Source organism: Cupressus sempervirens, chromosome 6 (genome assembly GCF_028749045.1).
Source record: "Cupressus sempervirens isolate cs-2001-9-10 chromosome 6, ASM2874904v1, whole genome shotgun sequence".
NCBI lineage: Eukaryota > Viridiplantae > Streptophyta > Pinopsida > Cupressales > Cupressaceae > Cupressus > Cupressus sempervirens.
The window spans coordinates 13527949-13549099 of record NC_143123.1 but is presented as its reverse complement, the minus strand read 5'-3'; the positions used below and the strand labels follow the sequence as shown (position 1 = coordinate 13549099).

The 21151-nt window shown below is 33.2% G+C and overlaps 4 non-coding genes across 4 annotated transcripts; all 4 read left to right on the top strand.

Annotated features, from left to right (window-relative positions):
- The first annotated feature begins 4529 nt into the window (after positions 1-4529).
- TRNAP-UGG (transfer RNA proline (anticodon UGG)) lies at positions 4530-4601 on the top strand. The gene has a single exon. It is a non-coding gene; the product is annotated as a tRNA-Pro (tRNA).
- Positions 4602-7470: 2869 nt separating this feature from the next.
- On the top strand, positions 7471-7542 carry TRNAP-UGG (transfer RNA proline (anticodon UGG)). The gene has a single exon. It is a non-coding gene; the product is annotated as a tRNA-Pro (tRNA).
- Positions 7543-10333: 2791 nt separating this feature from the next.
- On the top strand, positions 10334-10405 carry TRNAP-UGG (transfer RNA proline (anticodon UGG)). Its single transcript has one exon. It is a non-coding gene; the product is annotated as a tRNA-Pro (tRNA).
- A 3348-nt stretch (positions 10406-13753) lies between these two features.
- TRNAL-AAG (transfer RNA leucine (anticodon AAG)) lies at positions 13754-13834 on the top strand. The gene has a single exon. It is a non-coding gene; the product is annotated as a tRNA-Leu (tRNA).
- The last annotated feature ends 7317 nt before the right edge of the window (positions 13835-21151 follow it).

Here is a 21151-nt window from a genome sequence, read left to right as displayed (position 1 = left end):
ACTATTGCGCTCTAAAATTAGAAGTATAATTTTCTCTTTAAATTTAATTCTTTTTTATTTAATTAATTAAATATAATTAAATATTGAAAATATCATAATAATTTTCCATTAAAATAAATAAATAATTAATCTTTTAATTTGACTTAATTAATAGAAAAATCACCAAAGACCTAAAATACGAAATATGAAAACCCATCATAAAATACTACATACAAAATCAAACTCAAGGGTTATAATCATGAATTTACATCATATGACGAATTCAGAAGGGTAAACATCTCAGATACTTGTCCTAATTTTCTAGGACAAATGGGTTCAATGGTTAGGATTTGGACTCAAGAATTTATCTCCCCTCTTTTACCATTGAGATAATGCGATAGGGTACACTCATCCTGGCAATTCAGGGAAGTCGATACCTGATACCTGCAATCTGCATAAAATTTATACATGTACAAACACATATATTCTAAGCTAAACATGCAATGGCAGGAAGTGGTGCATCGTGTAGATCCTAACTAGCAGGTGACTACGACTCCCTTCCTTAACCACATCAGAAATGTCATACATAAAGAAAACATACATGCACACCATAGACATGCAGTATGGGGTAAGTATCCATAAGAAAACATGTATAATAATCCATCTAACTAATCATCATCAAATAACTGAAATCACGATAACAATCAACATCAAGTTATAATCATGCATACATGAAGTAAATAGTACCAAGTAGCCTCATCATAAAATCAAACAAGTGTGAAACAATATCTGATCATCTAAAAGATAATGCAACTAATCATCAAGCATAAACTGTCCTAAAAGAGTTTGACAATAATAAAAAAAATGCAAACTAGGGGCAAGCACTACAATATAAACATAACACATTTTTTTAAAACTTCATATGCATTTCAATTTGCCTACATTTTTATGAAAGTGGAAAAATACATGATTTCATCTCAGAAAAACATGTACACGTTTTGAATGCTTTGAACACAAGTGTATTTTTAATTCAAATAACACACTCATGTTATAGCTTGGAAAATTTGAGCCATAACAAACACGTGTTTTGAGAATTTCTTTATGATATGACTGCATTTTGTTCTTTTCAAGTTTTTTGCCACTTTTTTCCTATGCCATCTTGGTGCACACACTATTAGGTTTTATTCCTCAATATTACATGAAATGGGACACCTTGATGGATCACCTAACGTGTATAATAGATATCTTAGATTCTAGATAAATGTAGTGCTAAAGTGTTAATTTCATTTCAAGATAAATTAATTAATTGGTAAGAAATATTTTTGGAAGTGATGTCTTAGGTTCTAATATGATACAATGGAGCCTAGTGGGATTGATCAAAAGGTGATCCATTGGTCCAAAAACCCTCTTCACTGAAGTCCTTCAACCAAATCTCTTGGTAAAGATGATCAAATGTGCAAGCACCAATCAAAAGTGCTTCAAGGATGATATTAGGTTATCACAACCCTACATCTAAACAAGGAAAACCCTAATCACTAGGGAACCCTACGAACAAGATAACTTATCACAAGTTGCTCATAATGCACAAATTGATCAATTTTGGGAAAACAACCTTAAACTTCTTGAAATGACCAAGGAAGACTCTAACACATGGGAATAGTCTATTTAGGTTACAAATGACATGAAACAATGGTTAAAACCAGACTATTTAAGTTTTTCCACATAGTTGCTTTGTTAAGCCATCCAAAAGGCTAATAGCCCTTTTGATGAAAATCAAACTTAAAAGTAAATATATCCACACAAACTAGGGAATAAAGTTCAATTTTGGACACCCTTTTTGGACTTATAAAACATACTAAGGCACCAAGGTTTGATGGTACAAAAAATGGGCTTTTGTTCACTTTCTTGCTTAGGCAATTAGGGTAATTAGGCTTCCATTTACAAAGGAAGTACATGTTCTAGGACTCCATCCTACAAACCAATGATGAGAATATGTGAGGACAACCATAGACAAGTTAAAAACTTGATTTCAAACCTTGATGCCAAGTCTAGTTGGAGTTGTGAAAGATGTTGCATCATTTTCCTAGCATGCACATGGGACTTGCATGCCTAGGACATCAAAATTTTCAAGGATCCCTGCAAGTACAAACTTAAAACCACTTGCATCTTAAAGTACATATACAACACTAGGATTTCACCTGAGGCCATCAAATTCCCACGGTGAAATCCTCCTCTATGTTTGAAAATGCTTCAAAACCCTAGGTTAGCAAGAAATCCGGACCTACTTACACAAAAATGTGAATATCTTGAGTTAGTGAATAGATGGAGACTTCAAACCAGAATAATTGGAAGGCTACTTCATCCACCTATCCAAAAATGTAAGTTCTAACACCAAATGAATTCGCACAACACAAGACATTAGGTTGTTTGTAGTAAAAATAGGGCATTTTATTGATTGAAAGTTGAAAATACATAATCTTTGCCTATCACTCACCTGAAAGGGATTATTATAGGCCTTCCAATGGTCATAACAACATTTCAAACTTTTTATGGCCATTGGGGAAGTTTTTGCTTTGTTTTGCAAAAGTTGCTTGACAACTTTTCAAGCAATTTTGCATTTTTGGCACTTTTTGCATTTTATAGGAAAATGTTATAAAACTTAAATCTAATGGCCCAAATAGGTCCTACACATGATAAACCATTAAATAATCCAAAATCCTAAGATTCTAGGCCTTTTGACCATCTTTGACCATAGTTGACCAAGTGCTTATAACAATGCCAATCTTGGAACTAGGTCATACAATTTGGTCTAGATGCCTAATTGATATATCTAACCTAATCTAGGAGGTCTTAGGACCTAGGTGATTCATCATTCATTGTGGCTACTCTTGCACCATAATCTTAATTAGTCAATGCAAAATTAGCAACTGGACATATATAACAACGACACATATTTTTATTTATAAGTACTTGTTGAGTGTTGATCTCATTTAAGACACATGTTTTTGTTGATGAAGTATGCTTTGTAAGAAATGTTCCAGGTTTTAGTTTAAGATAATTCATAAAAATATATAATAATTCTTTATTTTCAAAACAATTATTTGTGGAGACATTCTTCTGTGGCTGCTATCCTATTTTATATTCATCAAAAGTGGTTTATATAGATGTAGATTTTTTTTTAAAGTCCATGGTGTAAAATTTAGGAAAAATACATTTGCAAACAACTCGTAATTTTATTTTGTTTATTTACTATGTTTTATAATTATCTTAAACAATATGATGATGCTTTTGCAGACTATTTCCAATTATTAATTGTGTGTGCACATACACTCTTTTTGATAATCATCTTAAGCAATATGATATCAATTATAGGTACAAAATTCACAAGAGCAAAAATAACTAGTTATTCAAAACACAAATTCACTAGTTTGAATGAGTTTAGATGAATGCAAAATGGTTTTGTATAAGCAATACACTCATTGCTTCGATTTAGTCAAAGTTGTTATTATTCATATGTGTGATATTCATGGAAATTACTAATTATTAAAACACATTATTAATTTGAATGATTTAGATGAATACAATGATTTGATATAAACAACACACTCTAAGAGTTGATTTTCTTGTGTGGCTTATCAAAATTTTCACACTCATCTATTACTATAATTTAAGATGAACCACCTTAAGACATCATAAATTAAAATATTCTAATTGTAAGAATAAATACACGTCTCAACATAAAATATGAATTTGAATGACTAAGAATAAATTCATGTCTCAATATGAAAGATGCATTTGAACTTTACAACTAGTAAAAGTATGTGTTCTAAACAAAGCTTAGAACCAAAACTAGGTCCTTGATAGTGATACATTCGAGTTAGACAAACTATGTGTGATGTTAAAAAAAAGAAAGGTCCTTCTATAGTCCATAATACTAGCCATATCTTTTTGGATCTACACATAGTAAAAACAATATGAATCGATCCCATAATCTTTACCAAAAACGTCTAATAATACTACAAACTAGCTACCTCACCCATCCATACAATTTGAACTTTACCTCTCTTAAAACAAAATATTAATAACTAAATATCACTTCCACTAAAGAAACTTGGCTAAACTCGGAGATCATTTCTTGAGGCTTGTTTGCATGATGCGCTTGACTAATATAAGTGGGAGAAATATACATAAGCAAAGCTATTAGATTTCCACAATCTATGTATAATGTTCTATTAGTTTTCTAGGCATAATTGTGTAAATTTTTTTTGTCATCAATGTTTTGGATCATTCTACATGATACATCATCAACGCAAGAGAGTCAAGGAGAAATGACGAGGCAGACATTAAAGTTGTCTATGAGGAGAAGATTTAACAATTCTATTAGGGTTAAATCAAAACTTCAACGTTCTCGTGAGTGGGTCTCAAGTTTTTGTCCTCTGACAAGGGCGTGGGTTCAAAACCCGTTTCTGACGCGCAGTTGTGTATTTAACTGCTGGTTGTGAGTCTGACTATTTAACGAAATTATATCCCAAATCCTACTTAGGAAGTAAGGGCATTTGGTCTAGTGGTATGATTCTCGCTTTGGGTGCGAGAGGTCCCGAGTTCGATTCTCGGAATGCCCCTTTTTTCGTGCATGCTCTTAATTAAAACTGGGCGTAAATTGAATGCATATGGCTCAAGCATTATGCGTAATCCTTGTTCTTTCAACGTTTTACATCTAAAATCCTTCATTACATTTGAAACAGGGCGTAAATTGAATGCATATGGCTCAAGCGTTTTGCTTACAACCAACCAAAAATGTGAAGGAAGCCCTGGATCTGGACTAAACTCAGTGAAAATAACACAGGTTAGGCAGATTAGTCTCAAGCAATAAAGTGTAGCTCACTAATGTTTTTGTTTACTGTAAGTGCAGCAGAATATGATTGAGAAGAGGCTGTAAAATGATTTCTGATGTGTGAACCCTAGTGAACATCAAACACAGATTTTTACACTTGCCTGTATTAATCAATTCTTACCAATTACTGCTCCTTTAGTTAAATGTTTAGAAACAACAAATTATCTGTTGGAATTGACAAAAGAAATAAAGAGACAAGATAATCAATTTGGAGAAAACTTATCACAGCAAATTGCAGATGAAGACAAAGCTTCAAAATGGGTGAGAAACTTTTCCATGGTTCTGTACTGTCTTGTTTACAGGACCTTTCCTAGTTAGAGGTAGAGGTGAGCTTTTGATTAATGAGTTAGTAGTGCCTATAAATTATTTTGAATGTGGCATATGACAGTCCCCCTTTGTCTAGATGTTGTGGAGAGTACTTCAGAAAAATAATAATTTCTCTTTTTAATTCAAGGGCTAAGAATACTGTCTTCACTGATTGGTGATTGTGCTTCTCAATTATAACATATTTAGAACAGACTCTGTTATACTTCAGTACAGTCTCTGTTATACTTATGAATGATCATATTAGTTGAACCTGTTTGGCTATTACTCAGTTAATGGCAGAGAAATTAAAGCCATTTCGCTACTAATTTATCTACTTTATTCTTATATTTGAAATGTTCCTCCCCACTTTCCACACATATAGAGTCCATAGATCTCTAAAGTTATTTTAGTTCTAATTTTTTTGTTTGAGTATGAGATCTTTGTTAGCTTATAATTCACACCATCAGAATACTGAAAGCACAAGTAGTAGTTTCCAATCCAATAATTCTGTTTCCTTATATCTATTTTGAAAAACACAAAACCTTTTCAACCTCACTAAATTATTGTTGGTCTGCGAAAGCATCTGAGAGAAGAATAGTCTTATGAACTATTTTTTTCTATATTATTTAGACATCATTGTCTCATCCCAATGTCTTCTCTACAGATTATATTTTTGAAGTAGCTCATGAACTGTGCTCACATAGTCTTATCAACTATTTTATTCTATATTATTTAGACATCATTGTCTTATCCCAATGTCTTCTCTACAGTTTATATTTCTGAAGTAGCTCGTGAATTGTGCTCATATTTGTGGTTGATGGTGTGGAGAAGTCATAAATTCAAATTCTTTGAGGGAAAGGGTATGTGCGTTTGGAGAATATGAAATAGTCTCATATTTTTATAAGCTATAAGCTATCTTTAAAAGTTTGAATTTAATAGTAGATCGTTCTGTACCAGAAATTATAAAAAATCAATTTTCTTTCTACTCGTAAAATAAAGACCAAGTTACTGGATGATGATATACTTACTGAAGCAACTTAGACTGTAATTTATGATTCTTTGAAAACTAAATGTGCTTATTCATGGTTGTATACAATCCTCGGTTTGGAACATCGTTACTATTGTTTCAACCATTTATTCCTGTCATTAATTTAAGTGACCTTAGTCTACTGGATAAGATCACTACTCACGTGATAAAATATATTATATTTTATTGAATTCAACATACTTAAATAATTAGTTTCATATATGTATTGCTTCATTTTGTACACTCTATCATACACGGTTGGAATATTGTATGCTTAAGTTGAATGAAGTCTGTGCTTTGGCTATGCTAGATGGGTTCTTGTAAATGAGATGTCATTATGAATCTTTCTATCTTATTCATTTACATAGAGATGTGTATAAGGAATGTTCAGATTTTGCTGATTTGTTTGAAAGTGAGCTCTTGAAATGGTAGGGATTCTCATGATACATACATTACATGTTCATTATGGCTGCAACAAGGCTGAAATCAGATGGTTTGAAATTCACAACTAGCATATGACACTAAGTTTCCATAGCGGATGAGTTTTATTTTATTTTTTTGCTTTTATTGATATTACATTAGCTTGTTCTCAGTAATACTCTTAAAAAAATTAGTACACTTCCTTGGAGATCACAAATTTCTATTTACAGCTCCACTATGTAGGGGGATTTTAGACTTCGCTTGTGGACCAAATTGCTTTGAGAGTTGAATCAGGCATTTGTTCAGTAGTCTGAAAGATGAGAAGCAGTCAAGTACGCAGCACAAAAAAAAGGCAAGAAAATGGGTGGGACAGTTAGACAAGCTTTGATTTCCTATCAGTAACTTAATGTGTGGTTTTTTTGGAGATCTGTTTACCACTTCTGAGATGCATCTTGGAAACTACAACTTAATGTTCTTTTCACTTAAAAAGTTGACTAAATTCAACATTGTAGTTAGTATTCCTTTTGTTACTTGTTTGCATAAGGAATTGACTCATATTTGTTAGAGTAAAATGAAAACCAATGCAGGGAACATAGTATTGCGAACAATCAAGTGAATACTGCGTGCGCCAACTGCTGAGATGGCCGAGTTGGTCTAAGGCGCCAGATTAAGGTTCTGGTCCGAAAGGGCGTCGGTTCAAATCCCACACTCAACATTAAATCACTTCAAAGAAGAACATTGCGTTAAATTCCAGCTTCCGGAAAGATGAACAGTATTTTGCACTTCAAAGTTATTTAAAGTTTATGCCAATGGGAAAGACTTCATCAAATAAGATTTTCGCAATGGGCATTTGGTCTAGTGGTATGATTCTCGCTTTGGGTGCGAGAGGTCCCGAGTTCGATTCTCGGAATGCCCCGTTCTTATTATGTACCAAAAGTTGTTGAGATTAGATTGGATTCAAGCAAAATGAAATGTAGCTTACTAATAATTTTGTTTACAAACAACAGTTCATCTCAGTTCATCTGTTCAGAATTGAAAAATGAATTAAAAAGACAGGACAAATCACAACAAATTGCTAAAGAAGAAAAAGCTTAAAAAGACAGGACAACCATCTGGGCCAGAAGTTAAAACTTATCACAACAAATTGCTGGTGAACTTTTGATTAATGAGTTAATTGAGACTGTAAATTATTTTTGATGTGTCATATGATAGTCCTCTTTGTCTAGTTTCTGTGGATAGTACTTCAGAAAAATAATACCTTTTTTTAAAATTTTATTTGCTGTTAATACTTCAAAGGCTAAGAATACTGTCTGACTAAATAATAATTGTGCTTCTAAACTCTTAATATATTTAGAAAACTGACACAATACAGTCTCTGTTATGAATAATCATATTAGTTGAACAATACAGTCTCTGTTATGAATAATCATATTAGTTGAACTTGTTTGCCTATTACTTAAGTTCATGGCAGAGAAATGACAGCCATTTGGGTACTAATTTATCTACTACATTCTTATATTGAAATGTTCCTCCCTGCTTTCCATACAGGGAGTCAATAGATCTCTCGAGTTATTTTAGTTCTAGACTTTAAGACTCTTTACTGAGTATGAGGTCATTGTTAGCTTACAATTCGCACCTATAGAGTACCACCAGAATACTGAAATCACAATTAGTAGTTTCCAATCCAATATGTCCGTTTCTTTATATCTATTTTGAAAAACACAAAAACTTCCCCAACCTCACAAAGTTATTTTCTTTCTGCAGTCCTCCTATCTAAACTGTTGTTGGCTTGTGAATGTATGTGGAAGAAGAATAGTCTAAGAACTATTTTATTGTATATTATTTACACACCATGTTCTCATCCAAACGTCTTCTCTACAGTTAATCTTTTTCAAGTAACTCGTGAATTGTGGAATCACATATACACGAATAGTGTACAAGGAAATCTTGCTCAGATTTGTGGTTGGTAGTGGGAAAGAACTACATTTTTTAAAGAGAGGTCATAAATTCAGGTTCAGTTTCTTTAATGGACAGGGTATGTATATTTTTGTTTGTGGGATATGGAGTGGTCTCTTATTAGTGTAAGCGATCTATAAATGTTCGAATTCAATAATAGATTGTCTTCTATCATAAATAATTGAAAAAATTTATTTTCTTTTCCACTGAAGCAACTTAGACTGTGATACTGATATTTATTCTATGTACTATTTCACTATTGATTCTTTGAAAACCGAATGTGCTTATTCATGGTTGTATATAATCCCCGGTTTGGAACATCAGTACTATTGATTCAACCATCTATTCCTTACAAGGCTATGGAAAAGTGATTTTATCACTGTATTAAGTGACCTTAGTCCACTGGATAAGATCATTGATCACACGGTAAAACATATTATATTTTTTTAAATTCAACATACTTAAATAATTTGTCTCATAGATATATTGCTTCATTTTGGGCAGTCTATCATACAAGTTTGGAATATTGTATGCTTAAGTTGAACTAAATCTGTGCTTTGGCTATGCTAGATGGGTTCTTGTAAATGAGATGTGTACCAGGAATGTTTCAGGTTTTGCTGATTTTGTTTGTAAGTGACCTCTTGAATGTTAGAATTCTCATCCATAAGCTTGATTTTATGTTCTATGAATGATACACACTACATGTTCATTGTGGCTGAGATCAGATGGTTTAAAATTCACAACTAGCATTTGGCACTAAGTTTCCATTGTGGATTGAGTGTATCCCATCTCATGCATGAGTTTTATTTTTTGCACTTATTGATATTACATAAGCTTGTTCTCAGTAAAACTCTTAAAAAATTAGTACACTTTGTTAAAAGGTCACAAATTTCTAGCCAAAACTCCACACTGTAGCAGAAGTTTTAGATTGCGCTTGTAAACCAAATTACTTTGAGAGTGGAATCAAGTAACTATATAAACTGAAGACATTTTTTCAGTAGTCTGAGAGATGAACTAGGGAACCAGTCAAGTAAGTAGCACAAAAGAGGCCAAGAAAATGGGTGGGACAGTTATACAAGCTATGAGTAATGTTCAGTGGACGTATCCTATCAATAACTTAATGTCTGGCTTTTTGGAGATATGTTTCTCACTTCCCTCCAACATTCAAGGTTTTTATGACTGCTGTCTTCAGTCTCCTCACTAAAAATCCATTTAAAGTAAGTGATTGGATCTACACGTAGTGTAGACTTTTAGAGGGGTCATAAACAGTTGTATAACTGATTTTGTTTCATTGTAATAAGTTAGATTCATTGAAATAAATTGTCTTAATTCTTATATTGACTATTCTTGTTTCTAAAGAGCTATGTCAAAATATTTTCTTAAAAAGATCAAATTGTATTTAAAAATGTCCTATCCACACCACCCGAGTTATTTTCACTTAACTAAATTGACTAAATTCAAGATTTTAGTTACTATCCTTGTTGTTACTTTTTGTCATAATGCCTTGAATGGTGTTACTAAGAGTAAATTGTAGATCAATGCAGGGAACATAGGATAAAGAACCATCAAATCAAATAATTACATGCGCTGCAGTTCTGGTCCGAAAGGGCGTGGGTTCAAATCCCACTCTCAACATATGAGTATTTTCAAGGATTTTGCGTTAAATTTCATTTTTCCATAAGATGAATAGTACTTGGATTTTAAAACTTTATGAAATTACGGACGGTTTATGGAACAAAAGTTACATCAAAGGGCATTTGGTCTAGTGGTATGATTCTCGCTTTGGGTGCGAGAGGTCCCGAGTTCGATTCTCGGAATGCCCCTCCTTCATTCTGATTATGCTGCATTAATCCTTGTTCTTTCAGCTTTTTCTCCAAAATCCTTCATTGACATGGCGCAAATTGAATGCATATGGCTCCCACTTATTAACATAGGTTGGTTAGATTAGTCTCAAGCATTCAAATTAATAAGTACAGCAGAATATAATTGGGTAAAGACTGCAAAATGAATTCTGATCTGTAAACCCTAGTTAACATCAAACACAGATTTACTACACTTGCTTATATCAATCAATTCTTACCAATTACTGCTCCTTTAGTTAAAAACTTCAATGTTTAGAAACAACAGTTTATCTGTTCGAATTGACAAAAGAATTAAAGAGAGGAAAAACAATTGGGCAAAAACTTATCACAGCAAATTGCAGATGAAGACAAAGCTTTAAAATGGGTGAAAAATTCTTCCACGGTTCTGTGCAGACTTGTTTACAAGACCTTTTGCTAGTTAGAGATAGAGGTGACCTTGTGATTAATGAGTTGGTTTAAGACTGAAAATGATGTGTCATATAATAATCCCTCTTTCTCTAGTTCTTGTGGAGATTACTTCAGAACATTTCCCTCTTATTTATTGTTGATACAAAGGCTAAGAATACTGTCATGATTGGTTGTGCTTCTAAAATGTTAACATATTTGGAAAAATTACATTAGTTGAACCTGTTTGGCTATGAATTAGTTCATGGCAGAAAAATCACAGACATTTTGCTACTAATTTATGTACTGCACTGCAGTCTTATATCTGAAATATTCCTCCCCACTTTCCATCTATAGAGTCAATAGATCTCTAGAATTATTTTAGTTCTAAGTTTTTAATTTGTGTATGAGGTCTTTGTTAGCTTGCAATTCATTACTATAGAGTACCATGTCAGAAAACTGAAAGCACAAGAAGTAGTTCCAATCCAATAATTCTGTTTTCATGTATCAATTTTGAAAAACACAAGCTTTCCAATTGCAAAATTATTTACTTTCTATAGCCTTCCCATCTTGACATTTGGTGGTTTGTGAAAGTTGGGTGATCATCAAAGGGGCATCCTGAGACGGCCTAAAAGACGAATCACAGGACTATGCACAGCCAAGATGTGAGAGAAGAATGGTCAAGAACTATTTTATTGTTTATTATTCAAACATCATGGTCTCATCCCAATATCTTCTCTGCAGGTCATCTTTCTGAAGTAGTCCGTGAATTGTGGAATCAAATATAGAAGGTCATAAATTCAAATTTTTAAAGGATAGGGTAATATTTGATTTATAATATAGTTTAGATTCAGTCTCATGTTACTATAAGCTATCTTTAAAAGTTTGAATTCAATAATAGATTTCTACTCCTAAAAGATGAAGTTGCTGGATGATGATATTCACTGAAATGACCTAGACTATAATATTCATTCTATAATGTACTATTTCACTTTTGATTCTTTGAAAACTGAATGTACTTATTCATATATTCATGGTTGTATGGAATCCTTGGTTTGGAACATCATTACTATTGGTTCAACCATCTATTCCTTACAAGACTATGGAAAAGTGATTCTATCACTGATTTAAGTGATCTCAGGGCCCGTTTGGTTGTTGGAATACAACCGGAATAGGAATAGGAAATTAGAATATGATTTGTATTCTTTGTTTGGTGCATGGAATAGGAATAGGGAATAGGAATACGTATTCTCATTTTAGCCCCAAAATGAGCTTTTGTCCATTCCAAAAAATACCTGTAATTGGAATTGCTATTCTTGCATTCATTTTAACTTTCTCAAATTCGATTAAATTTTCAAATCCGCTTTGACCTGGGGTGAGCGCTGGAACTCTGTTTTCAATATTTTCAAATATTTCAGCGATTTTCCAATAGCACCGATTGCATCTTCAAAAATATTTTCAAATATTTCAGCGATTTTCCAATGGCGCTGATTGCAAGTTAACCCTATTCCAATTTAAGCTTGCATAACCAAACAAGGGATAAACAAAATCGGATTGCAGTTTTCCATTCCTATTCTTCATTCTCCATTCTCATTCAAATTTTCTATTCTAATTCTCAATTCCTATGCTTGCAACCAAACAGGCCCTTAGTGTACTGGATAAGATCATTGATCACGGAGTAAAATATATCATATTTTATTAAATTCAACATACTTGAATAATTTGTTTCAGTGGACTCTGTACACTCTATCATACACGGTTGGAATATTGTATGCTTAAGATAAATTGTCTGTGCGTTGGCTATGCTGAATGGGTGCGTGTAAATGAGATGTCATTATGAATCTTTCTATCTTATTCATATACATAGATGTGTAAAAGGAATGTTTTACATTTTGCTGATTTACTTTGTAAGTGACCTCTTGAAATGTTAGAGATCCTCATCCCTAACCTTAATTTTACGTTCTAAGAGTGATACATATTACATGTTCACTGAGGCTGCAGCAAGGCTGAGATCAGATGGTTTGAAATTCACAACTAGCATGGCACTAAGTCTACATTGTGGATTGAATGTATCCCATCTTATGCATGAGTTTGTTTTTGTTTGTTTTTCTTTTTTCCTCTTTTTTTCTTTTATTGATATTACATTAGCTTGATCTCAGTAACACTCTTTAGAAAATTAGTACACTATCTTAGAGATCACAAGTTTCTACTTAAAACTCCAATATGTTGGGGATTTTTAGATTGCGCTTGTGCAATGTGGACCAAATTACTTTGAGAGTTGAATCAGGTAACAATTTAAACTCAGACATTTGTTCAGTAGATTGAAAGAGGAATCAGAAAACCAGTCAAATAAGCAACACAAAAAAGAGGTCAAGAAAATGGGTGGAAGAATTAGACTTGAGCTATGAGTATGAGTAATGTTCAGTGGATATATCCTATCAATAACTTATTGTATGTTTTTTTTGGAGATCCGTTTCTCAATTTAAAGCTACAGTGATTGGATCTATTCATAGTGTAGACTTTTTGAGAGGGTCATAACTGATTTTGTTTCTTATATGACTATTCTTGTTTTCGAATTCCTATATCAAGATATTTTCTAAAAATGACTAAATCATATTCAAAAATCTCCAATCCACAGTACCCAGTCTCCTGAAAACTATTACTGAATAATGTTATTTTCACTTAACAAAATTGGCTAAATTCAACATTGTAGTTACTATTTTTTTGTTACTTGTTGCATAATGAATTGACTGATATTGATCAGAGTAAAATGTAAATCAGTGCAGGGAACATAGTATTTAGAACAATCAGTGCGCTATTCAACTGTCAACTGTTGAGATGGCCAAGTTAGTGAAAGACGCTTGATTAATAAATTACCATACAAGAAATGAATATAAGAATTACAAAGCTAGTTTAAAGCTATAAGTTGGGATGGCCGAGTTGGTCTAAGGCGCCAGATTAAGGTTCTGGTCCGAAAGGGCGTGGGTTCAAATCCCACTCTCAACAAATTATTCTGTTTTAAGGATTTTGCATTAAGTTTCATCTTCACATAAATTGTATTTAAGGTGTGAGATTAAGTTTCATCTTTCCATAAATTCTGTCCTTCATTATCTTCACATAAATTGTATTTAAGATAATCTAAGTTTCATCTTTCCATAAATTCTATCTGTTTTAAGGATTTTGCATAAGTTTCATCTTTTTATAAACTATTTTTACGTGGGAGACTTGAGGCGAGAAGAATTTGGTCTAGTGGTATGATTCTCGCTTTGGGTGCGAGAGGTCCCGAGTTCGATTCTCGGAATGCCCCCACATCTTCTTGTTCGCTACATATATGGTGCTCTCTGAATACAACTGTAGAATCTATGTTAATTTGGTGTCGATTGACAAGTGGGCACGATTTTTTTTGAGATCGGCATTATTGTTTACTACCATAGTTAAGTCGCATATGCTTAGGCCAGCAGATAAAAATGACTCAAAATACGTTTAAATCCTTTCAGACCAACTTTGAAACAAGAACAAGGCAAACAGATATTTCACATGTCTGTAAATACCAAAGATCCATAATTAGTGTGCGCTTACAGAAACCCACCAATATGACTTCATTCATTGTGTTGAGATCAGCTGCATTAATTTTCTGATTTTTTTGTACTATCACTATAGTTAACAAATTGATCAATTGTTTAATTCATACATTTAGTTCGTCTTATCGAAATTATGTTTATTCCTTCTTTAGACTGCTGATCACACAAGGCAGAGGAAGGCAAGTTTACACTAGTATCAACAAAACCTTCAGTATGATGTCGCTGCAAACTTGTATGGATTGATGGATTCCACATATGACTCGCATGGATTGATTGATCATGCCCTTGCAATTGTTTATTATTTTAAAATTGAGGCGGAAAATGTATCGTTGGTCAAAATTCAAAAAATTGAAAATATAAAGATCTTTTTGAGATTTTTAGCATTTGTTTTTCATTGTGATATTGCTATCAGGATTTAACTGTGTGATTTCAAGTCAAATTCATTGACCCATGCTTCATGAGTAGTGATTCAACATGAATCCATCTCTCATGAGATTAAAAAATGGAACACTTAGCACTCATTGGATCTAGGTGATGCTCATAGGGGTGATACACTTGGTGAAGGTTTTGCAAATGGGGTTGCAAGCTTTGGGTTTAACCATTGAGGAAACTCCGTAGTTAAGCGTGCTCAGGCTGGAGTAGTATTGGGATGGGTGACCTCCCAGGAAGTCCCGGTGCTTCACCTCTGTGAGCATCACCTAGATCCAATGAGTGCTAAGTGTTCCATTTATTCTCATGAGAGATGGATTTGTGTTGAATCACTACTCATGGAGCATGGGTCAATGAGTTTGACTTGAAATCACACAGTTAAATCCTGATAGCAATATCACAATTTGACTTGCTGTGGAAATTATCTCCTACTTATCATTTGTTTTTCATGATTTGCATATTTTGTGGTAGAGAATAATAAAACATTCGACAAAAAATTATTGTATTTTTCTCGAATTTTTTTTTGACTATTTTTTGTCTTTGTACATTTTGTTTAGAGCTTAGCCAATGTCAGTTCTTATATGAGAATACTAATAATATTTAATGCCGATAGGCATTCTACAATGACAGAATGGGTGGAGTGGGAAGGTGTGAGTGTGTTAATGTTAACATTTACTTTCTAGTTAATGTCGATAGGCATTCTACAATGACAGAATGGGTGGAATGGGAAGGTGTGAGTGTGTTAATGTTAACATTTACTTTCTAGGTTAAATTTGACAACCATCTACATGTCAAGATCTTAATATTTATTATAAATACAATATTTTTTTTTAAAGTTTAATAAATGGTCCATAATATATTTGAAAAAATTATAAATTAAAAGATATAAATAATCATTTAAAAAAACTTAAGTGCGTGCAAAAAAAAGGTAAAATATTAAAAAATTAAGAAAGTGCAAAAAAAAAAATAATAATAATAATTTAGATATAGTAAATTAAATTTTATTCATGCTTATAATAGATATCTATCGGCATTTCTTTCGATAGATTTTTTTAAGGATATCTATACTAGTTTTATAGTTATTAAACCATTCAAACCAATGGATATTGATATCTATCATCTCCATGACACTAACAAAAGTTGGTCCAAATTAGTATGGGTTAGTTCATGACATCCATCCCCTACATATCATAGGATGGGTCTAAGATTTGATGATTATGTCTTGACATTTGTTACTTGGCATTGAAGATAATTACATAAATTTATCTTTCATCATAGCATGGATATCTCCTACAATCCTCCATCTCTACATTGTTATTGAAATCCAATTAGTTCTTAAAATGCAATTGATAACATTTGGTATTATCATCTACACATGGGTACTATTAATAGTTGACTATTAAAAGCTATGTACACATAAGCAAGATACGATGATGATTTATCTATACTAATAAATTGAAGTAGTCATACAATACATTAAATGATCCATTAATCTATACAAAGACCCTAATATGTCTTGAGGTCAAATTACCAACATGCATGAAACATACCAAAGACATAGCCTCTATCCAAACATATATACCTATAAACAAATGCCAACTTATGAAGTAAAATTTATTTACCAAATTTAATTTTCACTTGGAAGCACGTTGAAGAGGAAGTCTAGAAGCATCATTCAAGGTTTTCATATATACCCAAGCTACTTGTATATTTAGCTCTTATATTTGGTTTTCTTATTTGTGTCATATAAATCTCCTATTCAGTTTTATATTTAAGATGTATCTTATCTAGTTTATGGTAGTTATTGACAATTAGTTCAGCCAATTTCTAGCTTAGGGTCTTGGAGAAAACAATTCACACCTAAATGATAAGAGTTTATGGTAGTTATTGACAATTAGTTCAGCCAATTTCTAGCTTAGGGTCTTGGAGAAAAAAATTCACACCTAAATGATAAGAGGTGAATTTTTTTATCCATCACTAAAAGATTAACGTGTCGATGGCAAAGTGCTCAAGCATGCAAAAAGATTAGCATGCTCAAGTAATTTCACCATGTAAAAGAACACACTATTGCATTCAAGCTTAGAACCCCCAACACATAGTAGTAGGGCACTTTGCATGTACAAGAATGGTCATGTATTTAGGCAATCAAATAATTAATCTATATGGTATAATGAAAATGATTATATGGAGGGGAAGATCCAAGGTTGTAATTTAGTTAGTCAATGAAAAATAATAATCAATGGTATGGTGAAGGTGAAGTTTTACCATAAACATTGGATCTTTGTATTGTAATCATAATTACCCCATGAAAACCAACAAATAGTGGTGTGGCAAAGGTTTTCTTTCTAGCATATACATGGAGGGCATGGTCCTAGGTTTTAGTTTGAGCTACTCTATGAAAAATAATGATTGGTGGTATGACAAATAAATTTATTTATGTAGTGTTAATTTTATTAATTTCAAGATAAAATTAGATTTGAACAAAATTGAGGCTACATTTCAAAGATATATTTTTGAAGATAATTTTATAAATTTATTTTTATTTCAAAATAAAATTAGATTTGAACAAAGTTGAGGCTACATTTTCACGATATTTTTTTTGGAGATAATTCTAAAAAATTATTTTTAATGAACATTTAGAATCACATTATGTAACTTTTTAAGCTTGATATTGCATGATTTAAAATTATTATTAAATTGTTTCTTACAAATTATTTCCATATTAGGAGAGATTTGCAAAGATTGGGGAGATCTAAATTAGGATGCATCCTAAAATAATGTAAAATGATTTTTTATTTTCACACCACTTACATTTTAATTATTTGTAGCTCCTCTATAGACAAGATCTTAGCAATACAACGGTAAATAGTTAGCCTCTTATTTGGGAGGTCTTGGGTTCAAATCTAGTCGAGTTAATTAAATAAATAATAATAATTAATCTTTATCTTGATGCCTTAAGCCTTCCCTAAAATCATTAGTTGTGTGGTCTTGAATGATTGACATTTTAATATCAAATAGAGAATTCATTTATTGATAAGGTGTTAAAAAGGCATTCAATGGTTGAATGCAACATACATGCAATAGTAAGGTAACAACTATGTTATGATCACATTTTATTTCGATGGCTATATTAATAGAAGCGTACATCACATATGCACAATGTGAATTAACTCAGATATTTGACATAATGGGACTAGCTAATGGATACCACACACATATATACAAAAAGTCACATATGTACCATATATTTATAATGTCATTAACTCACTCATACAATAGATATACAAAAACATAAGATTGATGATTAAGTCTTATCATTTGTATGTAACGCCCTGCTCGAGAACCCAAGAGAAATAAACCTAACATGTTACAATGTTTACTAAACTTTAAAAAAAAAAAAAAAAGTTTAAACAACATCAAGATAACATTAATGCGGAAGCAACATGAACATACACATCAAATACACACTAGCAATTACAGATATAGTTTCAATTCCTCAAGGGTTCCTTTACGTTGAGTCACATTTAATAATTTTAAATTAATTAGTTTAAGTTTCAAGTACAATGTCTCATGATCATAAAGAAATAACAGATATCTAATCGCATAAGCAAATACATAAGTATAAACAATACAATGAAAGTAGATCCAATAAATAACATCCACTGCACATGTCGTAGGGTATGTGAGAATAGATACAATACATTAGAATACATGATAACATATATACATCATCTGAAAAGAAGTCTCTGAGATAAGAAATAAGAATGATATAGGTACACATCTTCTGCAATGAACATCCAACAGCTGGCAATGTGAGGGAACCCAAATGGTAAGAAGACACTACCTCCCGACCACATGGTTACCTAGTCAGACTTCCACTCCCACCGTGCAGGGAAGATAATGAACGATCCACATATGGCTAATCAAACATAAAACATTCCTAGGCAAGGAATCCCTAATAGCCAAAACTACCTCAAAGGTAACACATGCTACTTGTATATGCTATATTAGTATGTTAGAAACACTAAATTAAGAAATCAAAAGCATTTACAAACTAAAATACCATAACATAAATGAGAGACTAAAGAGGAAACCCCAATTGGAAATATGAGCCAAATGAATGGACTCTCCCAATAGGATTTAGCTCTTTGCTTGGTAGATGAGTCTAAGGATTGGGATGTATGCTCAAGATGCTCAAACTATGCTTCAATGGTGGGGATGAGTAAATGGCAAATTGGTAGCTTTGTGAGCTCTCAATTTGGCATTATAAGGGTATGGTTGATGGCTTTTGGTTCTTAAAATAGCATTATAACTTTGGCTTAAAGGTTGTGATGAAATGGCTTGGGAGGGGATTCAATTTATAGGCTAAGGGCTTGAGGGATGGAGGGTTAAGATGCAAGGAGAGATGAAAGCTTAAGGAGGGCTAGGATGCACTCAAAGGGGAGCACATGGATTGTACTTGTTTAGCACCAACCAGGGAGTGACACATGTCACAAGGTGAGTGGATGGAGGCAAGGGGATGGATGAGTCAACAAAGGAGGCTCAAGGGATAATATCTTCATAAAGACCTTTCATAATGGCTTGTAAGAGCAATGAATGGGCTTGTAAGAGTATTTATGGCCTTTGTAAGAGCATTTATTGTTGGGTGGTTGGGATATTTTGGAGGGAGTTAAGATTGTTGACTTTCCTTGGCTTAGGAAAGTCTTAAGCTTACTTAGAGAATGTGACAAGTTTAGGGGGTGGATTAGAGATGGTTTGGATTAGATTAGGCTTGTTAGAGATTTGCAAGTGGATGGCATTCATGAGGGTGGGTGAGTTAGTGGCTAAGCTTGGTTAGTATGGGTGGATGGGGTGGATTAGGCTAAAAAGAGGGTTTAGGATAGTTTAGGGGTTATTAGATTTGAGGGCTTTATTTATGAAATAGATTTATTTAATAAATGAGGATTTTGGAATTAGATAGAAGAATAGGGTTAATTGATAAATAATAGGCTATTTGATTTATCAATTAGGACTATAGGTGATTAATTAAATTAATCGGCTAGGGGATGGCAAAGGATTAATTAAACAAGAATTTAATTAATGATGCCTTTAGAGATAACTAAATAGGATTACCAAAGTGGTGTAATCAAATTTAGGTGTCTACATTTTGCCCTTCTTTGACATAGTGTTGAGACAACACTATTTCAAAGAAGTTTGAATGAAGAAGACACAAAGAAGATGTTTTAGAAACAAGGTTGCCCCAGTCTCAAATAAGAAGAGGAGAGACTAGACATAGAGATGCCCCCTCAAGAAGGCGGTAGGGAGAGAAAATGAGGCTCGACGGCTTCTTGAAAAATACAAGAATTCAGGATGGGAGGACGAAGAGTGGCTTAAGAGAAGAGGCAAAATTAGTTCAAACTCTCACTACGGGAGAATGATAAAGGGGAAAATCAGAGGCACAAGAGTAAATAAGCTTAAGACTTTCAAGATTGGGGGGAGGATGAAGGAGTGAAGTGCTATAAAAAGGAATCCAGGATAGGGAGATGGATGAGGGGATTATAAAGCTGATGCAACAGGATTGTCAAAGAGTCGGCTTGGCGGAAGACAGGTTTCGGAGATCCCTAGGACTAGGATTGTGGATCTCGAAAGATGAGGCTTGGTGGATTGATTGGATTGGTGGATCCCTAAGACTAGGATTGTGGATCCCTAAAGCTAAAAGTGAATATTGATTCAAAGAGATACAGTTGCACAAGCTGGGGTAGGAGAGACAGATGTTGGAGATGGATGGAGGATAATGGAGATGAAGGGAATCCATTGAAGCCTTTTGAGCAGGGGGATACTTCAAAGAGAAGTACCACCATGTAGTTTAGCACTAGATTTGATATAGGACAGTTGGTTAATTGCTAAGGTTACTAAGAACATCAAGGCCTTTTCACCAACTATCTAGAGGACTGACGGACTGACTCAAAAAAAACATGCAAGGATTGCCCCAGCATCACACATGAATCTCGAAAGAATCAGAGTGGAACCGACACTAGGTAACCCACAAGCAGAAAAGAAAAACAAACAAAAGACTTAATCAAGACCTTACGCCCAGATTGCCCCATTCGTAGTATACCATGATATGGAAGATCGTGGCAACTTTGAGGAGGGAACAAAAAGATTGCTTGGAAAAGATACGTCAAGACCCAAAAGGGAAGATTCCAAATCAAAAGAAAGCAAAAATCCAAAAGAGAACCGTTTTCCAATGAGATGGGTAGGACAAGGTACTAATGGACCAAGATCAGACATGAGGAAAGCGATATCCTACAAGGATCTATCAGAGAGCACCTAA